General features: G+C 50.2%; 1 long non-coding RNA gene across 1 annotated transcript in view; it reads left to right on the top strand.

Annotated features, from left to right (window-relative positions):
• The window catches only part of LOC138847748 (uncharacterized), a 30178-nt gene extending 24861 nt beyond the window's left edge, over window positions 1-5317 (top strand). The window contains exon 3 of the long non-coding RNA XR_011385708.1: window positions 5068-5317. This is a non-coding gene — a long non-coding RNA (uncharacterized lncRNA). The remainder of the gene's footprint in view (window positions 1-5067) is intronic.
• Window positions 5318-13084: the final 7767 nt, after the last annotated feature.

The raw sequence follows: 13084 nt of genomic DNA, 5'->3' as shown, positions 1-13084 counted from the left end.
AAGTCTCTGAGACAGCTAGCCTGGGAGACGCTTTGGATGACTCCACTCACCAAGACCACAAGTACGTGAGGCAGAGCTCAAGTGGGAGGACGTGATGAGCTGTTGTAGGCTTGTTAATTCGAAGAGTCTGAAGACATCCCAGTGGAGATGTCCAGCAGACATTAGGAAATAGCAGCAGGAGCTGGCATCTAAGGAACCAGATGACGTGGCTGCTAAGATGAACACCGACCAGGCTGCGTTTATAGTGCACAGTATCTCGGCAGAGGTAATAGCTATGGTTTGCACCTCATTGGTATCACCAGCAGTGAGGATGGGAGTGGGCATATTTTCGGACTGACGTTAGTAACCCAGCTCAGAACAGGCACAGAGCCAGGAGACCAGGATGGCAGGAGAACTGGAAATCGTGTTATAGACACTTAGGAAAGTGTATGTCAGTGTTGTTCAGAAGTGCTCTAGACTGAGTGATCAGCATGTATCAGGATAGGAAAATGCAAGCTTTTTCGAACCAGCATCAAGGCACAGAGGATTAAACAGCCACTTATGAAGCTGGCATCCGCATCCAAGCATCCGTTGAAATCCCAGCAATTCTGCTTGCAATTCAGCTCCCTGCTAATGTGCCTGGGAAAGCAGTGCTTGGTCCCTGACATCCACATGGGAGACATGGATGGAGTTCCAGGCTCCTGAGTTCAGCCTAGCTCAGCCCCAGCCATTGCAGCCATTTGGGGAGTGAACCAATGGATGAAAGACCTGTTTCTCTTTTGGTCTCTCCCTCTCTCTCTCTGTCATTCTGCCTTTCAAGTGAACAAATAAATAAATCTTTTTTAAAAATGCATTTTTGGGGGACTGGCGCTGTGGTGTAGCAGGTAAAGCCTCCACCTATGGCACTGGCATCCCATATGGGTGCCCATTTGAGTCCCGGCTGCTCCACTTCCAATCCAGCTCCCTGCTAATGGGCCTGGGAAAGCAGCAGAAGATGACCCAAGTGCTTGAGCTCCTGCTCCCGTGTGGGAGACACAGAAGAAGCTCCAGGCTCCTGACTTCAGTTCGGCCCAGCCCTGGCCATTGCAGCCATTTGGGGGGTGACCCAGCAGAAGAAAGATCTCTTTCTCGATTTCTCTCCTTCTTTCTCTCTGTAACTCTGCTTTTCAAATAAATAAAACAAATCTTTTTGCAAATACATTTTTAAAAAGAAAAATGGAAGCTTTGAGAATCTAGCTACAATAAATGTGAAATGTCAGAGTCAGGTGCTAAATCACCACATAGAGATTTATAAAAGAAGTAGTTCCCCAGGTCTTAACCAGATCAGACAGGAAAGATGAGGGGTGGGCATTGTGGCACAGTGGGCTAAGCCACTGCTTGCCACACCTGCATCCCGTATTGGCATCCAGCTCTTGTGCTTCTGATCCAGCTTCCTCCTGATGCCCCTGGGAAGGCATCGGAAGGTGGCTGAAGTACTTGGACCCTCTCACCCGTGTGGGAGCCCTGGACGGATTTCCAGGCTCCTGGCCTTGGCCTGGCCCAACCCTGTCTGTTGTAGCCATTTAGAAGGTGAACCAGAGATGGAAGATCTCTCTCTCTCTCTCTCTCTCTCTCTCTCTCTCTCTCTCTTTCTCTTTCTTTCTCTCATTCTCATTCTCACACTGTGCCTTTCAAATAAATAAATCAAAAAAGGGGGGGGGGCGGAGATCAGAGTAGGAAGAGAGAAATATATGAAAGACTGGTGGGAGACAGGGAGTAGTTGCTTTATCTGATTCTTCACCCAAACCCTAAAAATGAAAGATTATATAGGGAGAACTGTAAAGATGTATGGGGAAAGGTTTTATCTTTTTTAAAAAAAAAAGATGTAGATAGCAACGACTTTTTTTAAAAGATTTATTTTTGAAAGTTACACACAGAGAGAAGGGGAGGCAGAGACAGGGAGAGAGAGAGAGAGAGAGAAAGAGAGAAAGAGAAAGGTCTTCCATCCACTCCCTATCTGGCCGCAATGGCCGGAGCTGCACCGATCTGAAGCCAGGAGCCAGGAGCTTCTCTGGGTCTCCCATGTGGGGCTGTCAGCACTGCAGGTGGCGGTTTTACCCGCTACACCACAACTCGGACTCCAGGTTTTATCTTTTAATCCCAAGTCTAATGAGGGATCCATCTGAGCCAGTCCGCCCCACCCCCAAAGACCTGAGCAAAGGGCTTCCTTGCAATTCGTTGATTTTGTGGAATGATCCTGAGGAACAGGAGTGAGGGACAGGGAGGAGCGAAAGAGCTTGTATTGGCCAGCGCCGCGGCTCACTAGGCTAATCCTCCACCTAGCGGTGCCGGCACACCGGGTTGTAGTCCCGGTCGGGGCGCCGGATTCTGTCCAGGTTGCCCCTCTTCCAGGCCAGCTCTCTGCTGTGGCCAGGGAGTGCAGTGGAGGATGGCCCAAGTGCTTGGGCCCTGCACCCCATGGGAGACCAGGAGAAGCACCTGGCTCCTGCCTTCGGATCAGCGCAGTGCACCTGCCGCAGCGCGCCGGCCGAGGCGGCCATTGGAGGGTGAACCAACGGCAAAGGAAGACCTTTCTCTCTGTCTCTCTCTCTCACTGTCCACTCTGCCTGTCAAAAGCAAAACAAAACAAAACAAAAAACTTGTATTAACAAGCTCATTACCGCTGTGGTAACAGGTTTCCTATCACTGAGGGCTTTCTCTGGAGCTATGGAAATGCGAAAATGCATCTCAGGATTGTCTGCCCAAAAGGTGGGAGAGAGCAGTCTAGAAGCCCCAGGGCCAGCAGGTGAGCTTACTCTTGTGACTGAGGGAGGTGCTGCTGTCCTGTGGGTCCCATCATCCCCATACCTGACGAGGCCAATACAAGCTGTGTCCTGGCTTAGACCCCTGCCAGGCTTGGAGAGAGGCAGGTCGAGGAGCTGTGCCTAGTCCCTTGCTGCTACTCCTTCTACCCACGCTTCCTCCCCAGGAGCTAGTTGGGAGGAGCAGAGAGGAAGTGCAAGTTGGAAGAAAACCAGCACTTCCTCCTGGAGGAGTGCAGCTGGAAGCAGGCCTGAGCCGGGGAAGAGAGAAGTTATGGAGACTCTCTTGGGCTGAATAGTCTAGTTACGGGAGAGGCTGTATTTGTAGCTTTGGTGGACAAAAAGGCTATGACCTAGGACTTAACTGAAAAGTCACGGGGCCCAGGGCAGTATTTATTCCGGAATGGGATTTATTTTTTTCCAATGTATTAATCAGGGTTCTTTGGAGAGACAGAACCAGCAGGAGCTGTATTAGTCTGTTTTCTGCAACTATAATGACATACCTGAGGCTGGGTAACTTATACGTTTCACTCATTGTTTCAGAGGCTGAAAGTCCAAACAGCACGGTACGGGCTCTGGCGACGGCACCCTAACTACAGCACCTGCCGACGGATGGCGTCATGGCAGGAGCCCATGTGCCCAGGAGAGATCATGTGGGGAGACAGGAAGCCAGAGCAAGGGGGACGAGCCAGACGTGCTCTGTTTATAGCAACCCTCTCCCAAGAACTAATGCACAAGAGTAACCGTAATCCCTTCATAATGACCCAAGGACCTCCCACTGGCCCCACCTCTTAAAGGTCCCACCACCTCTTAACATCACCACGCTGGGGACCAAGTTCCCAACACATGAACCCTTAGGGGACAAACCATAGGAGACCTCAAGGTGTAAGGGCCTTGCATTTCTGAGAACTGACTTGGTGTCATCGGAGCATCGAGAAGACCGGTATACCTGGAACACTGTGGAGAGTCTTCAGGAGTTACAGAGAGCTCAGCAGGGCCAGAGTAAGTTGAGCCACATGAGTAAGAGGCTAACAGGTTCCATGATCTGCAGGGTGAGTCAGCAAGTTGGAGACTAGGGGGAGCCAATGGTGTGGTTGCCGTCGAAATGGTAACAGGCTGGAGACCCAGGAAGAGCTGATGTTTCCATTTGAGCCAGAAGACAGGAAGAAAAGTGGTGTCCCAGCTTGCAGACAGGTGGAAGGATTCCCCCTTCTCAGAAGACGGCCAGGCTTTTTGTTCTATTGAGGTCTGTGGGTGGTTGGATGAGGCCTACCATGTTAGAGCGGACCATCTGCTGTATTCGGTCTATTTCAATGCTAATCTCATCCAAAAGTATCCTCACAGAAACACCCAAAAAGAATGCTTTGCCGAATACTTAGGCACCCCTTGACCTGGTCAAGTTGACACATAAAATTATCACATCCAGGTAATGCCTATTGAATGGATGTTAAAGGAGACAAAAAAAAGTAGTGTTTTCATTACGTGCAAGTCAAGCCTAGACAACATGCGGTTACGTTCTTAGAACTCACACAGAACCTCCTGTGGGCCCTGCTGACCCTGACCCTGACCCTTACCCTTCGTTACCTGTCCCTGACTTCCACTCTTTAACCAGCCTCCTCCTGCCTTCCTTCTCCATCTTGACACAGAGTTAGTACCTTCCTGGCTCTCAGTCTTGGGCTCTGCCCTCTGAACTGCAGGCAGCATCCTCCCCCTCCGGAGCTGCTTCTAATGCTCTCCCTGTTAGACTCGGTCTCGAAATCAGCCAAGGCATGACTGTCCCTAACTTGCTAAAAGATGCCGCACCCTTCTCCAAAACAGCCTGGTGATTGCTTCAGCATGCAGGCTGTGCTCTGAGAGGGCCCCAAAGCCCAATCCTAGTGGCTGGGCTGTGGTGTGACAATCACAGGGACTAGGGGTTGTTTCCCCTTCTTTTTCCTACACTGCTTAGACCAGGGGACCCAGAGACTCCCTTTGGAGCTCCAGTAGCTCCAACGCTTGCCGATCTTCTCAAGTACGTACTTCAAGCCAAGATCTTTTTGATTTTAACCATTCCAGGTTGGACAGAGGAAGGAACTACTTGATAGTTGGTCACTGCCTCAGGACGAAATAAACCCACGGTCACTGCACTGTGTTCTGAGTCTGATAAGCAAGAGAGGTGATACCATCCTGCTTATTAATAATTTTTCAATATTAATAAGCCTTGTGGGGGCTGACGCTGTGGCGCAGTGGGTTAACGCCCTGGCCTGAAGCACCGGTTCGAGTCCTGGCTGCTCCTCTTCCGATCCAGCTCTCTGCTATGGCCTGGGAAAGCAGTAGAAGATGACTGAAGTCCTTGGGCCCCTGCACCCACGTGGGAGACCCGGAAGAGGTTCCTGGTTCCTGGCTTCGGATCGGCGCAGCTCCGGCCGTTGCAGCCATCTGGGGAGTGAACCAGCAGATGGAAGACCTCTCTCTCTCTCTCTCTCTCTGCCTCTCTTCTCTCTGTGTAACTCAGACTTTCAAATAAATAAATAAATAAATATTTTTAAAAATATAAACCTTGTGGGCTCTTGCCACTATTCAGAGAATTCTGAATACTGGCTTAAATAGACCAGACAACATGGTAAGTTTTAAGGAGTGAGGGAGTGAGGGCTTTATGTAGGAGAGAAAAAGAAGTCTAGAAGCGAAGTTGGGTCCATAGCAAGCAGAGAGCAGGCCACAAATGAGCCACGTGGAGCAAGGAGCACGCATGCAGGCAGGAAAGCAGGGAGCGGGCCCAAGGGGGAACAAGGGCCTTTTATCCACTTCCAAAGGGAGGTAGTTACATAGCCTGATTGGCAGGTGGGCAAACAGGTGGGATCTGGTAGGGGCCTGAGATCCCGCAGGGGCATGGTGAGGGTGTGGTCAGGGCACGACCACTCATGCTCCTGGAGCTGGGGAAGCTCCTGTCTCAGATAAGCCTCCCTCAAGGTGGAGCCTGCGACACAGGTTCTCAGCTAAGTGACTTCCTGAGGGAGGCCCTCAGCAGGAAGCTGTAAGGAGTGAGGGGAATGGGAACAGAAGGCAAGAGCAAGGACGTGGTTTCAGGCAGTCAGCTTGGGCCAGGGCCCCCAGGAGCTCTGGGGCAGACCCTATACCTCAGAGCCCGTTCTGCCTGACCATAACGCTTTAGTATCTTCCACGCCGCTGGCTTCAACTTGCCAATGTCCTATAAAGTTGTGTGTGTGTGTGTGTGTGTGTTTTAAGAGGCAGATGTGGGGAGCAAACCGGACTAGACTGAGTTACTGGAATTAAGACTTATTCTATGCATCTGCTCTCCCACAATATGGCGCTGGGAGAGAAGTAAACAGCTTCCGCACAGCTGCCTCCAGTTCAACCAATAAACTGTAGGACTTGCTCCTGATTGGAGAGCAGCGTACTCGGCGTGTGAGCAGCCGAGTTAGGATTGGCGGAGGAGGACTATAAAGGAGGAGAGAGACGGCATGCACCAGGAACATCTATGGGGAACATCTAAGGGGAACATCTATCTGAAGGAACACCTGTGCAGCCCCTGAGAGAGCCGGCCGGCGGTGTGCCGCTCCCCTGCGGAAGTGGGGAATGTGGCCAGGGGGAACTGCCCTTCCACGGAGGTGGAAGGGGCAGTAGCCAACCCGGGAAGAACCAGCAGCAAACCCGGGGAGGGCCGAGCAGACAGAAAGAACAGCGCAGGGTCCTGTGTCGTTCCTCCACGAAGAGGGGGAGTGACATAATGGTGCCGTGACTCGGATATGAAGCCTAGGCAGGGTTCAGTGTTGCTCCTCCATGAAGAGGGGGAGCGACATAATGGTGCCGTGACTCGGATATGAAGCCCAGGCAGGGTTTAGTGTCGTTCCTCCATGAAGAGGGGGAGCGACATAATGGTGCCGTGACTCGGATATGAAGCCTAGGCAGGGTTCAGTGTTGCTCCTCCACGAAGACGGGGAGCGACAGCAGAGAGACAGGAGGCCTCCATCTGTGAGCCCACTTCTCAAGGGCTCCTAACAGGCAGGGTTGGGCCAGAAAGCCAGGAATCCAAACCAGATCTCCCACATGCTGCTGCCTCCCAGGGTGCATATTAGCGGGAAGCCGAAGTCAGGAGCCACAGCCGAGGCTTGAACCCAGGCACTCCAGCAGGAGATACAGATGTGCCAACCCCATCTTAACCGCTAGGCCAGATGCCCACCCTCCCATGAACTTTCTGAAGTATTGTCATACTTGTCTCATTTGTTTTTGTTTGTTCATGGCTCCATAAATATAATCACAAATAGTTTCAGAGAATTACAACTGGATGGAAGATCTCTTTGTCTCTCTTTCTCTCTTTGTTGCTCTGACTTTCAAATAAATAAATCTCTTAGAAATTTTTATAAAAGTTTAACAATGTATACTTTTGCACAAATAAGACAATAAAAATGTAAAAAGATGACATTGTTATGTAAAAGAATATGTGTATATAGCCCGAGTCACGTAGATGAGAGTGAACAGTGGTCATGGCTGGAAGGTAGGAGTCCAGAGCATGTTCTGTACTGTACATTTCCACAGCATTAGAATGTCTGATAATGAGCCTATAATCTTGTAATCGTAAGATAATTAAAGGTGGAAAAAACCAGAGCAGGATCTCATGTGAAGGATTACCGTGAAAAGAACTTGGGCTCTGGCTGCGGTCACCCCAGGGGAGGAAGGGATTTGCTTTCCCTTAAGTCCCTGTGCATGGTGGGGGGAGCGGAGGAAGCGGAGATCTTCCCCTACACAAGGAGAACTTGGGGGCGGGTGGGTGGGCAACAGAGCACATGCACCCCCCACAGCCAACCACCACCCCACCCGCCTGGGGCCTGGCCAGAGGGCCTGAGGCCGCCAAGTGCACAGCAGCTAAGAGCCACACAAGCAGAGGCCCCGAGACGAGACGAGGACACAGGCCCAGCCTCACGGCTGCACCCCCAGACATTCTGCCTCATGGGCAACAGGGACGTGGGCCAGGGGGCTGGGAGGGCAGTGGCTCTGAAGTGTTTTGCTCCTCCCCTTTGCTCCCAGGTTGCTAGGGCAAACAACATAAACACCCCAGTGGGCTTCATTACTGATTAATGCGCTCCAGCTTTATGGCTGCCAGCCCAGGTGGCTCCCTGCTCCTCCTAATACTGGATTCAAAGCTTTGTGATTCTCCCCCAGCCCAGGCCCCTGCAGTGCAGTTAATGGGGGGGGGGGGGAGGCTCCACCTCCTCTACCGAGGCCTGGTGAACTGGCCTTGCCTTGGCCTCTCTGCTTGTGTGTGTCACCATCCAGCCATTAGGGCCTCCTAAAGCAGACTGGTTGAGCAGCTATGCGCCTCCCCAAGGCTGACCCCGACTTAGGCCCCTGAACCCATCCTACATGCCCCGCCCCCATCTCGGAAGCCTGTCTTGATTTCCACAGTCTTTCATGTGTTCCCTGTCTCCTTTACCAGACTTCCTCCTCCCAAGCTGTAACATGATCTGCATATCCCCCATCTCACCCCCCACGCCCTTATCCTGCACATCCCCATCCTTAGTACAGACCCTCCTCGCCTTGCCCCTTGCCACCGGCAGCAGTTGTCTGACTCTGTCTGCCCAACACCTCCTAGACATTCCAGGTTCTTTCTTAAAAGCCAGTCTGAACAGAGCAGGCAATGTGGCGCAGTGGTTAAGTCACTGCTTGCGATGCCTGCATTCCACATCAGAGTGCCTGGTTTGAATTCTGGCTCCTCCGCTTCTGATCCAGCTTCCTGCTGATACAAACCCTGCAAGGCAACGGATGATGGCCCAAGTACTTGCGTTCCTGCCATTCACATAAAAAGTCCTGGATGGAGTTCCAGGTGTGGCTTTGGCCTGGCCCAGCCATAGCTGCTGCAGGCATTTGGGGAGTGAAGCAGCAGATGGAAGATCTCTGTCTCTTTGCCTTTCATATAAAATGAAAATAAATTAAAATAAAAACAAAAACCAATATTATTAAAGTGTACCTTACATACAAATGAAAGAATTTTAACTGTACATGTTGATGAGTGTTTTTAAAGATTTATTTATTTGCTGGGGCCGGCGCTATGGCATAGCGGGTAAAGCCGCTGCCTGCAGTGCCAGCATCCCATATGGGCACCGGGTCGAGTCCTGGCTGCTCCACTTCCGATCCAGCTCTCTGCTATGGCCTAGGGAAGCAATAGAGGATGGCCCAAGTTCTTGGGCCCCTGCACCTGCGTGGGAGACCTAGAAGAAGCTCCTGGCTTCTGATCGACACAGCTCTGGCCGTTGCGAATTGGAGAATGAACTAGCGGATGGAAGACCTCTCTCTCTCTCTCTCTCTGCCTCTCCTTCTCTCTCTATGTAACTCTGACTTTCAAATAAATAAATGTCTTTAAAAAAAAGGATTTATTTATTTGGGAGCTGACACTGTGGTGCAGCAGGTTAAGTTACTGCCTTCAGTAACGGCATCCCATATGGGTGCCAGTTCGAGTCCAGGCTGCTCCACTTCTGATCCAGCTCCCTGCTAATGGCCTAAGAAAGCAGCAGAAAATGGGCCCAAGTGGCCCAAGTCCTTAGGCTCCTGCAACCCATGTGGGAGACCAGGAAGAAGTTCCTGGCTCCTAGCTTCGCCCTGGCCCAGCCCCAGCCATCACGGGCCATTTGGGAAGTGAACCAGTGGAACTGTGATCTGTGTGTGCATATGTGTGTGTGTGTGTGTGTGTGTTGTATGTGTGTCCTCTCTCTCTCTCTCTCTCTCTCTGTAACTTTGCTTTTCAAATAAATAAATCTTTTAAAAATAGATTAATTTATTTGTCACTCCAACCAGGTCTCCCATGTGGATGGCAGGGACTCAAGTACTTGGGCCATCATCACTGCCTTCCCAGGTTCATTATCGGGAAACTGGATCAGAAGCAGAGCAGCCAGGACTGGAACCGGCACTCCAATATGGGATGCAGGTGTCCCAAGCAGAGACTTAACCTGCTTCGCCACAGTGCTGGTCTCCATGTTGAGTTTTGACAAATGTATGCCCATGTGTAACCACTCCCATAATCAAGAATTTTTTAAGATGTATTTATTTATTTATTTATTTGAGAAGCAGAGAGAGGGAGAGAGAGAGAGAGAGAGAGGTCTTCCATCCACTGGTTCACTCCCCAAATGTCCCGCAATGGCTGGAGCTGGGTCGATCTAGAGCCAGGAGCCAGGAGCTTCCTCTGGGTCTCTTATGTGGGTGCAGGGGCCCAAGCATTTGGGCCATTTTCCACTGCTTTCCCAGGAAGGACATCAGCAGGGAGCTAGATCAGAAGTAGAGCAGCCAGGACTCGAACCGGCACCCCTATGGGATGCTGGCACCTCAGGTAGATGTTTAACCCACTATGCCATAGCGCCAGCCTTGCTATTTCATTTGTTTAAGTTATTATGAATAAAACTGCTGTGAATATTTGTATGCAAATCTTTGAGTAGGCATATGTTTTCATTTCTCTTAATGTAACAGTAAAATAGCTGATTCAAATGGTACTTCTATGTTTAGATTTACCAGGAAGTATCAAACCATTCTCCAGAGTGGCTGTGTCATATTACATTCCCACCAGCAATGTGTCAGAGTTTCAGTCGCTCCACATCCGCCTCAGCATTTGGTGTTTTAATCTCTTTCATTTTAGCCATTCCAGTTGGTGTGTAGTGGCACTGTTTTCTTGCACAGTTGCAGCATGAAATACTTTCTATATCCAAAATATTAAGAGAATCATATAAAAAATACCCTAGTACTCAATACCTAACCTGGTCAGATGTTAACATGGTGTTGTAATTTCTTCAGCTATAACTTCTTATGCTAAGAATCTATTAAAGATTACAAATGCTGCAGAATCAGATTCTTCTAGTTTAGATCTGAAAAGGGAATTTAGTTTTGACCTTAGAAATAATTTCATGGGGCCAAACTCATGGCAGAGCAGGTTGAATCACCTATAATTCCTGCATCCCATATCAGAGCTCCAGTTCAAGTGTTCCGCTCTCGCTGTTTCCCATCCGGCTCCCTGCTAATGCACCTGGGAAACAGTGAAGGATGGCCCAAGTCACTGGGCACCTGCCGCCCACGTGGGAGACCTGGGTGAAGCTCCTGGCTCCTGGCTTCAGCCTGGCCCAGCTCCAGCCTTTGTGGTCATTTGGAGAGTGGACCAGCAGATGAAGGATCTCTCTCTCTCCCTCCCTTTTTTTCTGTCATTCTGCCTTTCAAATAAATAAATCTCCCTTTTCCAAAAAAAAAAAAAGAGAGAGAGAGAGAGAGAAATAATTTCATTAAGTGAATTATTGACAATTTAATAAATTTTAGTGTATTGTAATGAATAGTAACATCAATATTAAAGATTCTAGATAATAGCTATGTTTGTTAATTTTTAAAAGATTTATTTATGTATTTGAAAGTCAGAGTTACACAGAGAGAGAGAGTTACACAGAGTTACACAGAGAGGCAGAGAGAGAGAGAGGTCTTCCATCTGCTGGTTCACTCCCCAGATGGCCACAATGGCCAGAGCTGCACTGATCTGAAGCCAGGAGCCAGGAGCTTCTTCTGGGTCTCCCATGTGGGTGCAGGGGCCCAAGGATTTGGGCCATCTTCTACTGCTTCCCCAGGCCATAGCAGAGAGCTGGATTGGAAGTGGAGCAACCAGGACTCGAACCAGTGCCCATATGGGATGCCGGCACTGCAGGCAGCGGCTTTACCTGCTATACCACAGTGCCGGCCTCATTCATATTTTTTCAAATGAGCACTTTTGAAATGAGACAGTTCAGTATATAGTATGATGTAGGAAATACTTTTTTATTATTATTTGAAACGCAGAGAGAAAAAGAAAGATAGAGATCTTCCATCCACTGATTCCCTCCCCAAATGCCCACAACAGCTAGGACTGGGTCAGGCCAAAAATAGGAGCCAGGAACTCCATCCAGGTCTCCCATGTGGATGGCAGGGACCCAAGTAATTGAACCATCACCTGCTTCCTCCCAGCGTGTGCGTTAGCAGGAATCTGAAATCTACAGTGAAACTGGGACTAGAGTGAAGCCCAAGCACTTCAATATGTGGGTGTCCCAAGTAGTTTCTGCTGTACTGGATATGCTGGGTGTATCCATCCCAGAAAACACAGTTTTAAACAACTTTATTAAGATATAATTTATATACAATGCAATCTGCCCATTTAAAATGTACAATTCAGTGATTTTTTTTAGGATAATCACAGATATTGGCAGCTGTCATCATTTAGATCCCTTTTCACATGTCATAAATTTGCCAAAATTGGACACCTTAATACAATGTGGCAACTGGAGATCAAATTCTCTCCCCGGCTTCAGGGTTCATTGTTGTTGCTGCTGTTTATTCTTATTGTTTTGCATTGATTTTGTAAAGTATGTTCTTTGTCGGAGGCCGGCGCCGTGGCTCACTTGGTTAATCCTCCGCCTACGGCACCAGCATCCCATATGGGCGCTGGTTCTAGTCCCCGTTGCTCCTCTTCCAGTCCAGCATTCTGCTGTGACCCAGGAAGGCAGTGAAGGATGGCCCAAGTCCTTGGGCCCTGCACCCGCATGGGAGACCGGGAGGAAGCACCTGGCTCCTGGCTTCGGATCAGCGCAAGTGCCGGCTGTGGCGGCCATTTGGGGAGTGAACCAATGGAAAAAGGAAGACCTTTCTCTCTGTCTCTCTCTTTCACTGTCTATCTATCAAAAAAAAAAAAAAAAGTATATTCTTTGTCATGTGTGGCCCTTGTAGTGTGTGCTGGGTTAGCTTAGAGGTCAGCTCAGGAATGGAGTAAGAGTTCCTTAACTGTCTGGAAGCAGTCTCCCGGACCTTGCTGGCTTTACTGTGGGTACTGGAGAACATTCCTCCAACCAGCCAGTTGACAGCTCGGCCTTAGCTTTCCCCTGCTGCTCGTACAGAGCCTCAAGGTCAGTCAGAGGGGAGAGACGTCCTCAGGTCTCCTGGGCGTGCCCACAGCCCCATGGGTGCTGGTGGCCTCGTAGCTTTCCGTGAGTATGTCAGAGCTTCCCGAAGCCGCCTGGGGACATCCGCCTCCCCGGCTCCTCACATCGTCTGTGTCCATTGACACCACCTCTAGTTTAACTGGGACGCTGTAGGTTACCAGAAGCAGCGACTCCTCCGCGAGGGCAGCTGTAGGTCAAACATGGAGAGAGGCCTCGGGGCCCAGCTGGACTGCAAGAGGCAGAGAGGGAGCCAGGCCCTTGGCGTGAGACCCCTCTGGGCCCCTCTCACGGTATCCCCTCCAGTGCTTGCAGGGAGCTTGCTGCCGCCGCCCACCGAGTCCTCTGCCTCCTCCCTCCTCCTCTCTGGTCCTTTGC

Source organism: Oryctolagus cuniculus, chromosome X (assembly GCF_964237555.1).
Source record: "Oryctolagus cuniculus chromosome X, mOryCun1.1, whole genome shotgun sequence".
In the NCBI taxonomy this organism is placed as follows: domain Eukaryota; kingdom Metazoa; phylum Chordata; class Mammalia; order Lagomorpha; family Leporidae; genus Oryctolagus; species Oryctolagus cuniculus.
Note: the sequence above shows the minus strand (reverse complement) of the source record. Positions and strands in the feature narration are given on the sequence as shown.